Source organism: Talpa occidentalis, unplaced genomic scaffold (genome assembly GCF_014898055.3).
Source record: "Talpa occidentalis isolate TD23 unplaced genomic scaffold, MPIMG_talOcc4v2.1 talOcc4.4, whole genome shotgun sequence".
Classification (NCBI taxonomy): domain Eukaryota; kingdom Metazoa; phylum Chordata; class Mammalia; order Eulipotyphla; family Talpidae; genus Talpa; species Talpa occidentalis.
Genome location: NW_023604295.1, coordinates 96,678,862 through 96,699,601, shown reverse-complemented (window position 1 = coordinate 96,699,601; position 20,740 = coordinate 96,678,862). Strand labels below are relative to the sequence as shown.

Genomic DNA, 20,740 nt, shown 5'->3' with positions numbered 1-20,740 from the left:
TCTGGCTTTAGGATTCCTTGTAGTATTTTTGGAGTGGGGGTTTAGTCGCAATGAAATTCCGGAGTTTCTCTTTGTCTGGGAAGGTCCATATTCTTTCTTCATGGAGGAAAGAGAGCTTTGCGGGATAGAGTATTCTTGGTTGGCATCTGTTTCTTGGAGTCTGTTGACTATGTCCCTCCACTCTCTCCTTGCCCGTAGTGTTTCTTCAGAGAAGTCTGATGTCAGCCTGATTGGTTTTCCTTTGAATGTTATCTGTTTCTTCCCTCTTGTCAGCTTCATTATTTTTTCCTTGTCCTGGATTCTTGGGAGCTTTACTATTATGTGTCTTGCTGTGTTTTTCCTTTCGTCGTGGAAGTTTGGTGTTCTTCTTGCTTCTTGTATATCAATTTTCAGCTCCTTCTTCTCATTTGGGAAGTTCTCTTCAATTATATCCATGAATATTTTCTCTGTTCCTACATCTCTCTCCTCTCCTTCTGGAATTCCTATAACTCTTATATTTCCTTTCCTCATGGAGTCAGATAGTTCCCGAAGTCTTTCTTCTTCTTTTTCCTTCGTACTTCTCTTTCCTTTTCTGTTTTGGTTCTTTTTATTTCTGTCTCTCAAGATTACTTATTGTTCTTCCATTTCATCTATTCTGCTTTCATTGCTTTTCCCAGAGTTCTTTAGTTCCTCCATTAATTCTTTGATCTCCTGCATTTCTCTTACTTCCCTCTTTAGGGACTCAATTTCCTTCTTCTGATCTATCACTTTTTTAATCATGGCAATTTTAAATTCTCTTTCTGGAAGGCTCAGAAGTTCTTCCAAGTTGCTGTCGTTGCATCTGGGGAGTGTTTTTTTTTTGTGGTGTGCTTCTTTCCTGAGGAGTTGTTAGGTTGCGTGTGGTTCTTCTACTCCCTACTGTCTGTTTTCTAATTTGTCGTATGCGTTGGGACACTGTGTTGCTCGGACTGACTGACATCTTGGGTGAACTTCTCCGCTCCCCTCTGGCTCTTCCAGGAGCCATCTCTGTCTTCTGGGGGAGCTTTCTGCTGGTTTTAGGCAGTTTTTACTGAAGAAATGTCCCTGTTCTCAAATGGCGAAGCGGGATGCAGTCCCTGCGCCTCCGGTTTCAGGCACCCTCTTTCTGCGCACCCCGGTCTGCCCCGGACCGTGGGTGCCTGCTCCCTCTGTGGGCTCAGACTGCTGGTCGGAAGGGGCCTGGCGTGGAATAACTTCCCGGCTGGCCACTGGGTCCTCCAGAAACCTTCTGCCCTTTTCAAGCAGTCTTAAGAAATGTCCTGTTTTATAGGTGTTAGTGACTTTTTTTTTTTCCTGGTCGCTAGGCGGCGCCAGAGATCTCTCCTATTGTCCTTGGGGGGCTGTTTTTCGCCTCCCCCCACCCCGTGGGACAGAGAACAGAGCGGGAATGGTAGGGTACACCTCAACAGCTTTGGGGTGCTGTGTCTGCCTTGTGCCCCACCGTCGTGGAGAAAACACGCCCCGAATTTTCGTGCCCCGGGTCTCAGTTCAAAGCCCTCAGTTCCAGGACGCGGGCTGTAGCCCAGTTCAGTGGTGCGGGAATGGCGCCTTTTGCACCGCTCCCGTGCCTGGGCTCCTGGTTCCTGCTCACTCAGGGAGGGACCTTCACCTCAGTGAGGACCTCCGTGCGTCTCCCCGCAAGCCTAGGTCGTCTCCCCGCAAGCCTAGGTCGCAGGCGCGGGGACCTGGGCAGCCGCGATCCCGGTCTGCACTTGCTTTTCAAGCGCGCCAAGCGCGCCGCTTTCCCGCGCCAGCTTACCGGCAGCCCGGGCTGTGTGCGCGTCTCCCGGGGTCTTTGTTCTTCTCTAATGGCGCCCGGAGCCGTTCGCTCACCGCCGTGGCGGATCCTGCAGGGTTCGCCTCAGCTCCCGTTCACGGGGTGTGGTGGCTGCAATAGTTCCTTTCCACTCACAGTCCCGCTTGCTGCGTCGTTTGTTCTTGTTGGCCGTTTTGGTGTGTTGTTTCCTCCTCTCTGCGGGTCGGAGAGTGCCGCCTCTGTGGGGCGGGGGAGGGGAGCAGGGTTCTGCGCTTCCCTCCCTTCTAGTCTCCTTTTATGGCCAGTTTCTTCTTCGGGCAGTTCGCTGGCGTCACCCGTTTATCTTCCGTGTCCCAGTTCTCACTGGGACCTGCCGCTTTTCCTCCCTATTCACTTTTTTTAATGGGAGATCTTACTCGCAGCGTCTCCTCGCCGCCATGTTGCTCCGCCCCCTCCACTATTGAGATTTTAAAGATAAATAATCTGAGAAGGGAAAACTCTTCCTTAGAGTAGAATGTCAACTAATAAGTATTGTTAGAATGAAGGTGTTCGAAAACCACTATTTTGCAACAATCATAGTAATGATTAATATGGGTAAGAATTAATAATAGATGCAAAAACTCATATGTGTAAATTTGATGAAAAACATGATATTTTTGCCATTTGAAAGCACTCCCTTACAAATTACATGTCTAATACAGAAAGCAAAGCAGTAATTTTACAGTGGAGAAAACTGTTGGCTATCACTATAACCAAGTAATCAAAGTAAACATCACAGCCATCATTAGTTGACATGTGATGTTATACACTAAAAAACAAATATTTTCTTGTACTTTCACAAAAAATTGCATAATTCAAATCTATCCATGAAGAAACATGAGTTAATTCAACACAAGAAACATCTACAAAACAACCTTTCTGTACATTCCAAAATGTAAAACTGTAGTGAAAGACCCAGGAACCTCTCAGATTTCCATGTTAAAGGAAATCTAAGAATGATAACACCAAAATGCAACCTCGAATGGGTCATGGACCAGAAAAACATTATGCTATAGAAGATATTATTGGGACAATTAGCAAAAGTGGAATGCTAACTGTATATTGGATAATGTCAAGTTGATTTACAATGAAGTAAATATTAAATTTTCCTGAAGTAAATTTCTATGCTTATGTTAGAAAGAGATTTTATTCTTAGGAAATAGATACTGAAGTACTAACGTTTGAAGGAGCATGATGCCTGCAATTTACTCAAATGGTTCCAAGGATAAATACACATGAAAGAGAGAGACAGGTGATTAAACAAATATGGCAAAATAGCAGTGGGTAATTCTAAGTAAAGGTTATAATTCTCAAGTATAATTGTTAAAATTTTTCTCTAAGTCTAAAATTATTTCAATATCCAAATTTAAGTAAACTTTGAAAATAAAGGAATAAGAAAATAATGTGCACATTTCAAAATATAAATGAAATGAATAAATACCCAGAAAAATCTAAATTAATAAAACTGACTCAGAAAATTTACAGATTATAATCATTAGTAACTAGTTTAAAAGCTTCCCAAAAACTAAACACCAGGCAAAACCAGACATATTTACAGGTGCATTTTACCAAACTTTCAAGGAACAGATATTTGAAACTCCCCATCTTTATTCTTCTAAGCTATTATAACCTTGATATCAAAAGTACTTATGAATAATAATTATGAACAATAAAAATAATTTCAGGTCAAACTCACTCATTAACATAGATACAAAAATCATAAAATATTGGCCAACTGAATCCAACAATCCATAGAAAACATATTCATTACCAAGTTGAGTTTTTCCTAGAAATTCAAAGTTTAGCATTAGAAAATATGTTACTGGGGCCTCACTGGTGGCACAGGTGGTTGAGCACTGCACTCTGAAGCTGTCCGCAGCCTCTGCACTTCCAGTTGGATCCCTGCCGACCTCGGAGCAACCCCCATGACCAGCAGACTCCTCCTATCCCTCCCACTGCTCCCCTCAGCAGTGTATTTCGTCAGTCTGCCTGTTCTGTTCCTCGCTCTGTCTCTGGTGAATCCTCTCACCCTCCCATGCATCTGGACTGTACCCCAGCTCTTATATAAATAAAATAAATCTTTAAAAAAAAAAAAGAAAATATGTTACTGTAATCAACTATATTAACACATTAAAGGAATATGTATTTTTCTTATATTTTCAAAAAATGCAAAAAATGATTTCTATATAATCAAAAACCTGGCTGGTCTTTGCCTGGTTCTTGGAAAAGTCTCTAAACTCACAGAATTTCCCAAATGCTGGAAATGTCTTTGTTATGCAGAGCAGAATCAATAATAGGTCCATCTGGTCACCCCTGAATTAATACTAACAAGATGACTCCTATTGTATAATAGGATACAAGTATCATATTCCTTAGTTCAGGGTATATGCCTCCATTTTACCTAACATTCTTAGGAATCCTCATGTCTCTGTAGATTCCCCATATGAATATAATTAAATTTAGTTTTCTTTTCCTACTAATCGGTTTATGCTAATTTGGTTACTCTAGCAGCCCTAGAAGTATACCGATGGAAGAATTAATGACTTAGAAAATCACTATTTTGCAATCTCTGATGAAATCACAGATACAAACAATGTCCAGTAATGGCTGCGGAAAACATAGGGTGAAAGGTGGATGGGATGGGCCTCCCCTGGTGGCGCAGCGGTTGAGCGCTGGGTTGCGAGGCTGCCCGCAGCCTCTGCAGTGCCAGTTCAATCCCCGACCACCGACCACCGGGGAGGGTCCCACCAAAACAAAAAAAAAAAAAAAAAGAAAGGTGGACAGGAGTCTTTATTAGGCTGGATTAGGCTGACACCATCTAAACCAGATGATTACTTTAAAAATCACTAAAAGGCCTCCCTGGTGGCGCAGTGGGTTGAGCACTGCACTGTGAAGCTGTCTGCAGCCTCTGAAGCTTGGGTTTGATCCCCAGCCAGGGAGATACCCACATGACAAGGCAAACTTCTCCTGTCTCGCTCGCCCGCTGCCCCCCTCAGCAGTGTCTTCGGCCCGTCTGCCTGTTGTGCTCTCCACTCTGTCTCTGGTGAATCTTCTCACCCTCCTTCCTGTACCCCAGTTCTTGTATAAATAAATAAATCTATAAAAATAAAAATCACTAAAAGTGAGATAACCAAATAGTATGGATCTCCTGATGTGATGCAATAGGAAGCACACAGCACCACCTATAGAGAAATTTTGCTAAATAAATATTTTCACCATTTTTTTTAAAGATTGATTGATTGATTGATTTATTTATTTATTTATTTATTTATTTATTTATACAAGCACTGGGTAAAGTCAGAAGCGCGGGAGAGTGAGAGAATTCACCAGAGCCAGAGCCTGGAGCAGAGCAGGCAGAAGGACCGAAGTACACTGCTGAGGGGAGCAGCGGGTGGCAGGAGAGGTCTGCGCGCCATGTGGGACCCTCCTCCGGTGGCCGGGGAGCAGCCGGGGATCGAACCGGTGCTGCAGAGGCTGCGGGCAGCTTCGCAACCCAGTGCTCAACCGCTGCGCCACCGGGGAGGCCCTATTTTTACCATTTTCTAAAAGGGAAAAAAACTTAAATCTAATCAAGTCTCTAGTTTTATTCATTTTCAGAAATGCAAGATATAGAACAATATGTAAAATGGCAATTCAAAAATTAAATTGGATAAATACAAAAGATAAGAAATTCCATCATACAAATGATTTAGTTTCTCCATCAAATATACAATATTTCTAAAAGAAAACTTTTTTCTTTTTTTTTTCTTTTTAAAGATTTATTGATTTATGCATACAAGAGCTGGGGTATGAGCCAGAGGTGCAGGGGGAGAGAGGATTCACCGCAGACAGAGTAGGGAACAGAACAGGCAGATTGACTGAAATACACTGCTGAGGGGAGCAGCTAGTAAGTTAGGAGAGGCCTGCTGCACCATGTGAGTAGCTCCCTGGCCAGCTGGGGGATCGAAGTCAGCCTGCAGATGCTGCGGATAACTTCATAGTGCTGTGCTTAACACCTTGCACCACCAGGGAGGCCTAAAGAAAACTTTTATAAACTAAGAGACTTAAGAAACATACTAACCATGTGAAATATATGCATTTTTTACCTCCTATTAAAATTTTTTTTAAAAACAGTGAAAACATAATAGTTTGGAAAATCAGGAAAAAATGAACAGGGTAGAGATTAGGTCCAGAAAAATGATTATTTGGGGGTGAATCATCATAGATATTGTGGCTTTGTTTTTTAAAAGTCTTTATCTGTTAGAAGTGCACACTACTGTGTTTATAAATTAAATAAGAGGCCTATTAATCACTTTCAAATACTCAAAAAAAAAAAAAAAAAAAAGCCAGCAAGGGAAGCTATGGTACAAGAATGGCCTGAAGCTGAACACTGGTGAAGCTGAGTAAGGCACATGAGGATTCTTTATAACACTCTCTGTACTTTCTCTCTACTTTTGTGTTTTTGGGAAATCTCTGTAATAAAAAATTAAATATGAGTGTGAACACCTTAATAAATTCAGAAGTTCATAGATACTTGACTTCATTTGATCACATTCAACATCTATTCATAACTGTTATTCTAAACAAACAAGGAATAGAAGGGAATTTATTTAATCTGATAGTCTGTCAAAACCTGCAGTAAACACTATAGCTAATTTTAAAAAACAGAGATTATGTTTAAATTGGAAATAAAATATTACCACTTCTTATTACCACTTCTCAGCAACACTGAATTTGAGGATGCGATCAGTTCAATAGGTCAAAAAAAAGAAATGAGATATAAGTATTGGAAAGGAAAAAAGGAGTCCGATTTCTCAAATGAACTGATCATTTATATAGAAAACTCAAAATGATAATAAGCAAACTATAAGAACAATTCTCAGAATAACTCAGAGTTTAGAGAATTCAACTGAGGTAGGACACAGGTAGCTTTCAAAAGCATTGGCAGTGTTCTTAAGATAGATGGTTGAGGAAAGGTTGTCCATTTATTATTTCATATATCTTATAATGTGTGTATGAGTATGTGATTTTAGTTTATATGAAATACCACATAATAAAAAATCAAAAGCAAATAAAAAATAATGGATTCCCTATTTCTGGAATTTCTAAAGCATAAAATATATGGTGTGTCAGGTAGAGATGTTACAGAGATAATTTTTGGTTTCACTGAGAAAATTATAGTAATTTGCTCTTCAATGTCATTTGCCATTTTCAAAAGATCTCCCACAGACATTATATTATCAGATTGTTGTCATATGGCAATGTAAACCTGTGTTGTCAAGTATTCAGATATTTATCAAAAAACTGGAAATAATTTTTTTAAGGCGTGCAACTATTTTGAGACACTGTAGGAGTCAACACTGTGAAGGTCATACGAAGGACATCTTTCTGTAGGCTATGGTCTCTGTTCTAGATGCATAGTCTTAAAGGTAACCTTCAACTCTGGGTGAATATGTGGGTCATTTCCTTTTACCAAGAGTGCGATTTTTCCTGATCCACTTACAACTCCCTATTCTTCTCACATCCTGCCATCTTAATTCTATATTTTCTGGCCTGAACCAGCAGGTGGCCAAGTCTGCCAATCACTCTTTCAGAAGCCATAATTTTGACAGGAATCTGCCTGTGTTTCTCTCAATTCACCATCAGAGGGCAGGCATGGAAAATAAGAGGAGAAAACCGTACCTTTTGCTACCGTTTGGGCTTTCTGAAGGAATCCAGAATTAACCTTCAAAGTCATTTTACTTGTTTACCTGAATTTAGAAGTATTCTGCAAACATAAGGGTGGGAACGTTAATATCTTGTTAGAGCTGATCAAAATCAGTAGGAAAACTTGACGCGGGACCTCTATAGAGAAGCTGCTGTAAGAACCAGAGTTTGGCCCTGCTCAGGACAAGCAGGAACTTGACTTATTCTCAAAAATTCTTGTAAATAAGAATTAGACTTTTCTGCTGAATATGTCTCGAAGACACGCTCTTCAGGTCTGTCCTCCTTAGGTAGGAAATGAAGAGAGTCTAAATATGGGACAAAAAAGGGACAAGTTAGCCTCTGTCACAAGCAGTGGGCAGTTACACAGTGTGCCAGTAAATATTTAGCAACCAATTCTCAAAACAAACAAAAAAACACCAGCTTACAGCACCTGCCATTTCCATGGTGTCAACATGGGCTTGGCCAGCTTCAAGCCCTCAACAAGATGTCCCTGAACAGTCAGGAACAGACAGGTAATCACAGTGGCTTTTGAACACGCCAACTCGATCACATGTCTGAACTCCCAAACACCCTCCACCTCAATTTCAAGGTTAAATCCTCACTGAGAGGTGTTAAGAGAGCCCCAAATCTCTCCGCTCCACCTGTCATGACTTCCTGAAAAAAGACTACTGGGGAATTGTAAGAGAACGGTGAGTCTTGGGTTATACACACCCATCCCCACCCTGCCCCACAACACCCAATCCCCACTACTCTTGAGAGGGGGCAGCTGAAACTGAAGGGCAGACTGGAGATGGGCAAACTTTAAAAGACAGAGTAGGGCAGGAAAAGGGGGCATAATACTTCTGCAGGACCTTCAGTTTTGGCTCTAGCTTTGGCTTGGCTGAGAGAAGCTCCTGTCCCATGCTTCCTCTCAGCAGACTCTGGCTTGTGACTCAAAATTTTTCTGGCTTTAACATTTGGACAGACAGCACAATCCCACTCTCTCGAGAGACTATGGCAGCTGCCATCTTGACCTCATGGCGGATCAGCATAGGCAGTACATTCTCTTCTTCTCTCCTAGCCCTTTGGACTCTGCACAACCTCTTGCTTGTGTTTCCTGCCAGGAGTTGCCTTGAATTCATTCTCCTGGTGACTCTGCTTTTAGACCGGCCTTGACCACTCTGCTTTGGACCCTTTCTATTTGGCTGAACATTTGCCCATGAGAATTTGGCTGATTTTGGAGTTTGATCGGGAATCTGTATTTTGAAATCCTTTTCTCCCCTGCTTCTCTTCTCCCTCTCTCTATTCCCTTTGAACCTCTCTCCAGTTAAAACTCTTTTAGGACACTAGAATTAGATTACTTTGTTTTTATGCACACATGCGGGCATGAACTTTTAGAAGGGGCAACATGGGACTTTTCCCCTAACAATTTGGGGCCCCTGGGCATCCCTGGCATAAGAAGCAGGTATACACTAATATCCACAGGGGTTAGCGATAGTGTACAAATGGAGGCCCATATGTTCTGTACCTAAATATTTACACTATAAATCAAACTAAGAAAATGTTAATAAAATGTGTCTTATCCTGCTACCACGACAAACATACCTTTTAATACTTAGAAATCCAGGTTTAATTAATAATTTTATGCCTAAACATGGCCAGACAGATGAAGCCATCTCTGGCCTTCTATCCCAGATCCAACCCCTTTCCTCTTCACACACGAGACCTGGTCCAGCCTTCCAGGCTCCATCACATGCTGTGCAAACAGCTACCCCTTTATCATCTCTTGGGCCCAGATGTAAGTACCTTAGCAGTGTGGTCTGTGCACGGGTGAAGGGGCAAGGAAAAGAAGATACATCAGAATAAAAGAGGACTTGAGGTCATTTGGCAGGAATTTATGAGATCCCAAGTACACATAGAATGGAAGAAGGAGTTAAGTTCCAAGTTGGCTTGTCCCTGTCACCCTGGGGTGTCTTCATCCTTTGGGAAGATCAAAGCCAGACCAAGGCCAAAGAAAATCCTTTAAAGTACAGGACTCAGGGCCAGAAGCCTTCTCTCCCAGAGCTGAGTGATTACCCAGCAGAGACCCTGCTGCTTGGTGGGTCCTCTGATGATGTTTGGCATTTTTAAACATTTCCACCTCTACCGGGCTCCTGAAATCTCAGTCATGCAGGCAGAGTACTGAGTACTTAGAATTTGCTGAGACTGAGCTATGTGGGCAAGGAATGAGAAGACCCTTCTGTCCTATTATTCCAAAAAGGCTAGTTCATGACATCTGGGTCTTCATTTATACGAAAGAGTAGGTGAGATGAGGTGAAAGTTAAAGGGTTAGAAAGAGCCAGCTGTACAAAGTCCTTAAGTTCACAATAGCTGGTCCAATTACGGTCAGGACTGTAGAGGGAGAATGGAAGGATTGAGGCATGAAGAGTGAAAAGGGGGCTTGAAATAACAATAAGGATTTCATTCTCTGGGGAGTCATTGAAGAACATTAAATTGGAGGTAAAATTATATTTTTTTTTAAAAAGTGAGATTGCAGATCTGGGCCAAGAAAAGTGTAGAAGTCTGGAATATTTTGCACAGCCAGAAAGCTAAAAAGCATTCAGAAAGTGATGGGAGGACACAGGAACCAACTTGAAAGGCATGCAGGCCAAATCCTGCCAGCCATTTTTTGTAGCCAGGCTTTGAATGACATTTACAATTTGAAAGGGTTGGGGGAAAAAATGGAAAAAATATTATTTCATGCTGGGAAAATTATCTGAAATTCTAATTTGTGTCTATAATTAAAGTTTTATTGAAACACAGCCCTGTTCATTTGTTTTCACAGTGTCTATGGCTATTTTCACACTACACCAGCAGAAGTGAATGGCTGTGACTGACACTGGGGCTCACAAAGCCTGAATTTTATTTACTCACTGACCTTGTATAGGAAAAGTTTGCCAACCCCCACTTTAGAGTTAAGTTTCTTATCTTGCTTACATAAGATGTGGTTTGCAGTGCCTCCCTGTTGGCACAAGGGGTTAAGATGCAGGACTAGGAAGCTAACTGCAGCCTCTGCAGCACAAGCTTGATCCCTGGCACGTGGCACAGCAGGCCTGTCCTGTCTCGCTGGCTGCTCCCCTCAGCAGTGTATTTCCATCAGTCTGTCTGTTCTGTTCCCACTCTGTCTCTGGTGAATGCTCTCTCTCTCTCTCTCTCTCTCTCTCTCTCTCTCACACACACACACACACACACACACACACACACACACCACTCTCTGGACTACACCCCAGTTCTTGTATGCATAAATAAATAAATCTTAAAAAAAAAGATGTGATTTGCAGAATCAGACTGATATGAGCCCCTGAAAAGCAAAGACAGGGAGGTGACAGAGAACAGGGGAGCCCAGAAGTTCTGACCCAGAGGTTGACGGCAGATCTTTGCCTCCTTTCCCTTAGAAAAGACAAGCTGGGCAAATACAGCACAGGCTTGCAGAGAGGGCACTTAAGGACAGAAAGAGGAAGGTAGAGTGGACCTTGTATTCTCTAACACTTCAACACCCAGGCCAGTCTTTGGCTTTGTATTTCCCATGAATCTCATTCAGAGTCTCCACTTAATTGGAACATTAAATCTCAACTGTGGAAGTCACAACAGTTCCTTTGCCATGTGATTATCTTTGTGTTTGAAAAAACAGCATTGGGGACTCATCATTAAAAGCTCATCATTAAAACATACAGAACATCTCTGCACTAAAAATACAAATATAAGCCTAATATATTATTTTAAATTTTCTAGTAGCCTCATTTTAAAAAAGGAAAAAGAAACTGGTGATGTTAAAAGCTATTTTTACTTAATCCAGTATATCCAAGATATTATGAAGTCAACACACTATCAATGTAAAACTATTAATGAAACCATCTGTATTCTTTGTATATGTTCTTTATTATAAAATATTCTTTTACATACTAAGTTTTTGACATGCGATGGGTATTGTTCAGTGATAGCATATCTCAACTTTTAAATATCATGCTTAAATTTTCATTAGAAATACATGATCTGTATTCATTTTACAAAACATCGTTAAAATAAATAAAACACAATCTTAAAATTTTAAGAGGGGTCTCCCTAGTGGCACAAGGGATTAAGTCTCAGCACTATGAAGCTATCCACAACCACTGCAGCATGAATTCAAGCCCCAGCCGGGGAGGTGACCCACATGGTGCAGCAGACCTCTCCTGTCTCACCCACTGCTCCCCTCAGCAGTGTATTTAAGTCAATCGGCCTGCTCTGTTCCCCATTGTCTCTGGTGAATCCTCTACCCCCCACACACACACCTCTGGCCTGTACCCCAGCTCTTGTATGCATAAATAAATAAATCATCAAAAAATTTTAAAGAAAAAGTAAACATATACTCAAATTATTCAAAATATGCTTAAACATTTTCTAATAACTTATAAAAGTGTCAGTTTTTAAGTATAAATTTAAATTAAATGAAATTAATAACATGAAATTGTAGTTTCTCAGTTGTATAATCCTATTTTAGGTGCTGATGATTACTGTATTGAACAAAACAGCTCTACACAAATCCACAGCACAGAACTGCATGCATTGTTCTCTGTGCTTGGTTTCTATCAACAACACAGCAAAAACAAATATTCACAGTACTCTTACTCCCTCCCTTTAAACTCTCTAAATAGCAGGACAATAAAATGTCTAATTTCTCTATGTTGACTGCCAGAGGAGTATCACTATAAAAATCTAAGCTTCCCCACCACTTGCCCAGCAGGAAAGTTTGGATGCTTTAATAGATAAAGGGAAACGATACAATCGCTATGGGAATCAGGCCTTAAGACTGATCACTTTGATAATGAATGTGTAAACAGGGCCAGGGCACATTCTCTGTCAAAGGTCAGCACCCAAGACCAGACATGGCCCAAAATGACTCCCCCAATCATAAAGTGGCCAAGAAAACAGTTTATAAAAGGTAGCCTCAAATCCTCCTCCCATGCAGACTTCTCCCATCTCACCCTCTGCTTCTCTTAGCAGTATATATCAATAAATTCACATTTTGTTTTTTTTTTTTTATAGAGGCATGTTTTTTTATTTATTTATTTATTTGTTTGTTTGTTTTTGTTTATACATGCACTGGGTACAGTCAGAAGTGCGGGGGGGTGGGGGGGCGAGAGAATTCACCAGAGCCAGAGCAGGGAGCAGAGCAGGCAGAAAGACCGAAGCACACTGCTGAGGGGAGCAGCGGGCGGCAGGAGAGGTCTGCGCGCCATGTGGGACCCTCCCCAGGTGGCCGGGGAGCAGCCGGGGATCGAACCGGCGCCGCAGAGGTCGCTGGCAGCTTCGCAACCCAGCGCTCAACCACTGCGCCACCGGGGAGGCCCTAAATTCACATTTTGTGTTCTCCATTCTGTCTCTGGTGAATTGTTTTACCCATGTGCCTCTGGCCTACACCCCAATCCTTCCCCATTGACTGCTGGAAAGGGGACCCTCCAATTGGTGGTCATCCAACTGGAGGAGGTAGCTGATCTGCTTGACCCCCAAAGAGCCACCAGAGCTAAGGAAGGGTCTTCTTTAACTGACACTGTTTTTGTTACAGGGCAACCCCAATGTGAAAAAGGGACTTATAATGAGACTCAACTGCAGGCACACACAAAAAAAGGTTGATAAAGGGCTTATTTACAAAAAGGAGAAATGAAGAAAGGAATAACCCAGGGAGAAAGAGAGATAAATTGGTGAATGCATCCTACCAGTTCCACTAAGCTGGGACCCCAATAGCCAGCAAAAAAACAAGAACCCCCAAGGCACATATGTCTGGCTATGTACCAAACCTGGCTGTTTAACTCCACCCTCAGTTCCCAACAATCCTCCCTTCAGTGATGATGACATTATGGGATTTGTAGTCCTTGGTGCCTTGGGTCTCTTTGGAGTCCATAGAAGCTGTGTTTGTGGAGTCTGTTCAGGACATCCTTTCCCCCCAACATTTTGAAAGGGGAATAGTACTAAAAATCCAAAGATTGTTATTTTTCCATACTACCATCAAATCTACAAACAAGTCTTGTTGGTTTTGTCTTTAAAATATAAATTTGAATTGGAGGACTCACACTTCCCAATTCTAAAATCTGCTACAAAGCTACAGTAATCAAGACAGTGGTAACTGTCATAAGGATAGAAATAATATCAGTAGTATAAAACTCAAAGTCCAGAAATATATTCATATCTGTGGAATTATTCAACAAAGATGTCAAACCTATTCAACAAAAAGGGCAATCTTTTCAGGAAATGGTCCCAGGACAACTAGATATTCATGTAGAAAAGAATGTTTGGGCCTCCCTGGTGGTGCAAGGGGTTAAGACATAGCCTGTGAAGCTGTCCGCGGCCTCTGTAGCATTAGTTCAATCCCCAGCAGGCCAGGGAGCAACCCACATGGAGTAGCAGACCTCTCCTGTCTCGCCCACTGCTCTCCTTAGCAGTGTGCTTTGGTCAATCTGCCTGTTCTGTTCCCCGCTCTGTCTCTGATGAATCCTCTCACACACACACACACACACACACACACACACACACACACACACACCCCTCTGGCATGTACCCCAGCTCTTATATTCATAAATAAATAAATCTTTTTAAAAAATGAATTTGGACCCAGCCAAAAATTAACTTGGACCAAAGATCTAAATGTAAGAGCTAAAACTATTAAACTCTCAGGAGAGAACGTAAGGGTAAATCTTTATATCCTGGTTTAGGCAAATTTTTAGTTTTTTAGAAAGATTTATTTGTTTATGCATACGAGAACTGGAGGTATAGGCCAGAGGTTTGGGGGGGCTCCCTGCAGCATGTATTTCAGTTTATCTGCCTGTTCTGCTCCCCACTCTGTCTCAAGCTTTTAGACTTAACACCAAAAGCACAATAACCAAAGTAAAAATAGATATATTGGTGTTCATCAAATTGAAAACTTTTTTACATAAAATGATATCATCAAGAAAGTAAAAAGATCCCACTAAAGGGAAGAAAATATGTGCAAATCATCCTTCTGATAAAAGTATGGTATCTCTATACATACATAAAGAATTCTTACAACACAACAATACAAATACCAATTTTTTTAATGAACAAAAGATTTGAATGGACATTTCTCCAAAGAAGATATACAAATGGTCAATAAGCACACAAAAGAGATGTTCAATATCATTTATTACCAGGAAAATGCAAATAAAGACCACAATAAGGTACCAAGTAGAATAGTTATAAATATATTTTTTTAATGAATGATAGCAAGTGTGATGAAAATGTGTAGACATTGGAGTCCTCATACATTGCTGGTCATACCAGCCCTCATACATTGCTGGTCAGAATGTAAAATTGGGCAGCCTCCATATCAGTTTTGCAGTTCCTCAAAGAGTTAAAAATAAAGTTACCATATGATCCAGCAATTTTCACTTCTAGGCATATATACTCAAAAGCATTGAAAACATATACTCATATAAAAGTATGTACATGAATGTACATAGCAACATTATTGAAAATTGTCAAAAGTAGAAACAACCCAAAGGCACATCAAACTGACAAGAAGATAAACACAATGTGATATATCTATATTCAACCATAAAAAAAGAAATTAAATACTGGTGCTGTGACCTGCATAAACCTTACAAACATTGTACTTAGTAAAAAAAAAAAAAAAAAAAAAAAAAAGCCAGACCTAAAAGGTAACACGTCATATGATTCCATTCAATCACTGCAGATAGAAAAAAGATTAGTGGTTGCTAGAGGGGTTGGGAGAGGGGAGAATTGGGTGTAGGTAGTTTGGGTAAGTGTTGAAAATGCTCTGAAATTAGGTAGTGGTGATGGTTGCTCCACTTTGAGAATATATTAAAAAGTACCAAAATGTACATTTCAAAACAATAAATTTTAAGATATGTGAATTCTATGTCAATTTTGAAAGTATATGTTTCTCTTCCATCCTCGTATCACTATTCACATGCAACCACATTCACCTACTCAAGCTTTCTAACTGGTCTTCCTGCCTCCACTCCTGCTACTACTTACTATAACATTTTTCGCATAGCAGATCAGAACCCAATATTGTGTGCATGATTTTTAAAACTACTCATTATGTGTCTAACTTTTTGTTTTGTAATAGTTTCATATTTTATTAAAAAACTTCAAAAATAATTAAAGAGTTCTAATGTATCCTTCATCAAGCTTCCCCAACTTCCATAATCACAGAATAATCATCATCAATACCAGGAAATTTATACTGTCCTATAGCAGGTCTACAGACCTTATTTAAATGTCACCCATTGTTCCATCAATATCCTTAGCTGTCCTGTCTCCTTAATTTTCACCAGTCTGAGATAGCCCCTCTTTTTTTAAATCCCCTTGTCCATTTCTCCCTTCCCCACCCTTCTTAGCCTCGGAGCCCTCACAGTGTTTATTAATCTGCTCATTTGGGGGAGTATTTTGCTTTATCAAATCACTCACTGTGTAAATACCCAGTATTTGCTTTCATCAGTCCAACTTCTTTTCTGTATATAATCCCCTCCATTTTGCTGAAAACAGCACCATTTCATCTTTCCTTGTAACTGAATAGTATTCCATAGAGCAGATATACCACATTTTCTTGATCCAATCATCTGTTGATAAACATTCAAGTCCCTTCTATAGCCTAGCTACTGTAGTGCCACAAAAACCTTTGTAGAGCATATAATTTTTTGTGTTGATAGTTTCATGTTGTATGGATAGATGCTCAAGAGCAGGATTATTAGGTTATGTAGCATTTCCATTCTTAGTTTTTTTAGGGTAAATCCAGATCATTTTCCATAATAGACACACCAGCTTACTTTCCCACCAACAGTATAGTAGGGTTTCTCTTTTTCTGCATCCTCTCCAGTACTTAGTGTGGGGGTCTTCTAAAGTGTATGCCATTCTCATGTGCTATTCTCAAAGATGTGAGATAGCCTGGCATTATAGTTTTAACCTGCATCTTTCTTACTGGAAGCAACATGAACATTGTATTCATATGTCTATTGGCCTTCTGGATATCCGGGTTGGTGAATTTTCTGTTCATGACTCTGTCCACTTATTAATCTTTTTTTTATTTTTTTTTTTTATAGAGGCATGTTTTTTTTTATTTATTTATTTTGTTTGTTTTTTGTTTATACATGCACTGGGCACAGTCAGAAGCGCGGGAGGGTGAGAGAACCCACCAGAGCCAGAGCGGGGAGCAGAGCAGGCAGAAGGACCGAAGTACACTGCTGAGGGGAGCAGCGGGCGGCAGGAGAGGCCTGCGCGCCACGCGGGATCCTCCGCCGGTGGCCGGGGAGCAGCCGGGGATCGAACCGGCGCCGCAGAGGCCGTGGGCAGCTTCGCAACCCAGCGCTCAACCGCTGCGCCACCGGGGAGGCCCGACTCTGTCCACTTATTAATTGAGTTGTTTGTTTTTCAATTGTTGAATTGTGTAAGTTTTTCATGTATCTTATATAATAACCCCTTGTCAGTTAGATATTTTGTGAATATTTTCTCTCATCTTTGTCTTTTAATGTTTGAAAATGTTTGAAAATGAAAGTTAGTTATTTTGTAGAAAGTTAGTTAGTTTGTATTTTAATTTGTCTGATGTTAACTCATGATTATTTTCAAGTTATGCATTCTTAACAAAAACACCACAGAAGTAATATGTCCTTTTCAGTCATCTTATCAGAAGCAAGGGCATCAATTTTCCCATGACGAGTGATTACCTGGCTAAGGGGTGTCTCCAAGTTTCTCCTTTATAAATTTTCCCTTTGTAATTATCAAGTTTCATAAGGGAGATACTACAAGAAATGTAAATATGCTCTTTTTTTAAATCATATTTAGTCCACTAAATTTAGTTCTATTGATTATTCTTGCCTGCAACAATTTTACTGTGGTATTTGTCAAAGGATTATTTTCTATATCCATCACTTCTTTTTTAATCTTTTAAATTTATTTATATATATATTTACATCATTGTTCATTTTTTACAATGTTTGCTTTCTTTTATATTAATCTAATCAAATAATGAAGATCTATTCCTTATTCTTTCATTTTAGCATAAATCATGGATATTTATCTATTATTTGAGTTATAATTCACTATTATCTCTATTGTACAAACTATCCCTGGCTTGGTCTGAGAGCTCTTTCAAGTTGGTTCTTGTGTCTGCCCATCACTTTTTGAGTGCTTTTTAGCTTTCTGGCACTGCAAAATATTCCAGACTTGTTCTGCACTTTCCTTGGCCTTAGGTCTGCAATCTCACTTTTTTTATAAATATAATTCTATTCCCAATTTAATATCCCTCAGTGACTCCCCAGAGAATAAAATCTTATTGTGATTTCAAGTCCCTTTTTCACTTCTCAAGCCTCAATCCGTCCATTCTCCCTCTTGCTCACTTTCACTCTAATTATACAGTCATTCTGACAGTGGCCAGGACTTGTCCATCTATTGTGACCTCAGGGCCTTTGCTCCGCTAGCTCTTCGTAACCCTTTAACTTTTACCTCACCTCACTACCACTAAAGGATTCCTTGAGCTCTCATTCTCAAGTTACTTATCTTAATATTACCACCCAAATACCTCTTCTTAGCACTTGGTATATAATCTCTGTTGTGTTTGCTTTAAAACATATATATTGTCTCCCCAGTGGCGCAGCGGTTGAGCTCTGGGTTGCGAAGCTGCCCGCAGCCTCTGGAGCGCCGGTTCGATCCCCGGCCACTGGAGGAGGGTCCCACATGGCACGACAGACCTCTCCTGCCGCCCGCTGCTCCCCTCAGTAGTGTATTTCATCAGTCTGCCTATTCTGCTCTCTGCTCTGTCTCTGGTGAATTCTCTCACCCTCCCACACTTTTGACTGTACCCAGTGCTTGTATAAGTAAATAAATAAATCTTAAAAAATAAAAAATAAAAAAATAAATAAAACATATATATTATCAATGCTTTTTCTTTATTTTGGGCATTTTAAAGTAACTATGAATGCAATAGTTGTAATACAGACTAATACAAGCAAATCAAATTGGGTATCAAAGCTGTCAGTGTTGTTGCAAGTGACATGGTTTCTAACATGGTGAACATCACTCAGCAAAGCTCCAGACAAAACAAAGAACATTCTTGTTTGATTTACACTGTAGTTGCACCCCTGGAAAATTCAGTGTTTATTAAAATTGAGCAGAAAATACTTCTGTGTTTACATATAAAACAAGATTAGGTTTTAGACTCATATGGCTATAAACAAGTTATGCATCTTCTTGAATGTCAGGCAGGGCATTTGAGAGTCATGTACAACTGACAACAATTTTTCTTTGAACCAGACTGTCCTCTGCTTTCAGGATGTTTAGCTTCCCTGACTGTCTTAAACTTGCCAGCAGATTCCCCAACCAGTATGATAATAAGATGGGTCCCCATTTAATTGAAATTTCTAAAAATACTGGATTTATAAAGCCCATTTGTTTAAAATGTCTAAACATCTCCTGGGCGGTGAGGAGTTTTTTTAGAAGCCATGATTTAGAACTAAGACCCAGACACAAGGTAAACAAAAGGCCATGAACTAGGGCCTTTGTGTGGGATCACCCCACCTTACCAGAGCAGTCATCACAATACTAGAAATAAGCTCTAACTGACAGGAAGACATTCCCAAGAAGGAAAGAAACACAGCACCCCCTGAGCAAGATCTTCCTTGATCCCAAATAAGAGTTACCCATCTTTCCTTAATCCCCAAAACACAGCTCCTCGCTTGGGTCACTTCTACTTCATCTTAGTACTACATAGACATAGCTGTCCTCTCTATTAACCTGTCAGTTCCAGCAGGTCTGCTCTACTCCTGCATCTCCAGCATCCAGGGAAGGACCCAGCAGGCACTCCATCAGTGTTTTGTGGAATAAATAAATGTGTCCATGCTTGAATCTGGAAAGAATGGGAGATAGGACAGGCCTGAGGCAAGTTCTCCCCCAGGGCTGTTTCTAATGCACCACTGGACACCTGCCAGGACAGATCCCTACAGTGTACTAGGACCTGAGTGACACCAAGGATGCAGAGATAAGCAAGACAGATGTGTGCCCACACCTGTGGCAACTGTGGCACTGGGAGTCCAAAAGAGGGGCGACCAATTCTGCCAAGGGCAGATCCCCAGGATGACATCTAATGGAGTGAACGTCAGCCCTGGTGAGGATGGAGATTGCTCCACATGCAGTCAAGCTTACAAAACCAGGTCTGGAGAACTCTAGTAACCCACGCCTCCTCCAGAAGCCTGCCAGCACTGCCTTCTGCACACCACTGTGTGAGGGAGGCAGGGAGAGTCAGGAGACAGACCCAGGCCTGTTCTGAAGACCTGCTTTCTGACTAATACACGGCATTTTGTTCTTAGAATTTAAGGGATTTTTTTAGCCTAAGCAAATGATAATAAAACAGTTTTTCCTCAACTTCGTCATAATCTCTCTTCTGATATCCCTGATCCTGACTTTGAAGAGTAATAATAATAGGTCTGAATCTTTGAAGACTTCATATGAACTATTTTGGAGGAGGAAAATCCATTTAATTAAATTCTGTTTTCTGTTTATGAGTAAAAATTTAACCAATTAATTGTTCTTCCAAACTCCAAGTCTCCAGATTTATCTCTGAGATTAAGATAATAGCCGCCCCAGAACTCAAGTGGGATTGATAAGAAGAAAAATCTAATTGGTAGATGCCCAGGCCAGGAGACAGGGAAGACTGAAATTTGTTGAAGGGTGACCTGAAAGAAACATATTTTTGCAGCTATGAGTTGCTGAAGACATTCTCCCTGATCAACAGCCCTCATGGTGCCCCTCAGCCTGCCACCCAGGTTTCCGGCTCCTCTGCTACCTCACTGAATGGCCATGTTCTCCACCCAGAGAGGTGAATGCATCTGTCTTGTGTGCTGACTCTCGTTCACTGATAGTGGCGGCCTATTGAGGACTGTGGGCCTAACCTTCTAATAAAGCAATGAAGCATATGAAGGAATGAGGTAAACATAAAATGTGGTAAGGAAAGAAACCATAACAATGAGAGTAACTGGCAGGAGACTTAAATAGAGGAGTGGTCCTGGAAGACTGTCCCATTCTATTTGAATTAAACCGAAGATAGCATTTTAATACATACTGGAATATGAAACTGAACCCAGTGCACAAAGGCCAAAGGAAGCAAAGGCCTGGAGGAAGGAAGGAGCTTAGAATGTTACAGGTGCAGGACCAGGCAGGTATAACTGGAGTAGAATGAGCAAGAGAGAGTGCAAGTATTATGAAGTCAGTGTCGTG

General features: G+C 40.7%; 1 long non-coding RNA gene across 1 annotated transcript; it reads right to left on the bottom strand.

Moving 5' to 3' along the window:
* Window positions 1–18,478: 18,478 nt before the first annotated feature.
* On the bottom strand, window positions 18,479–20,660 carry LOC129146687 (uncharacterized). The gene is made up of 3 exons (XR_008553716.1): window positions 20,586–20,660; window positions 19,262–19,373; window positions 18,479–18,609 (listed from the first exon to the last, which is right to left on the bottom strand). It is a non-coding gene; the product is annotated as an uncharacterized LOC129146687 (long non-coding RNA).
* Window positions 20,661–20,740: the final 80 nt, after the last annotated feature.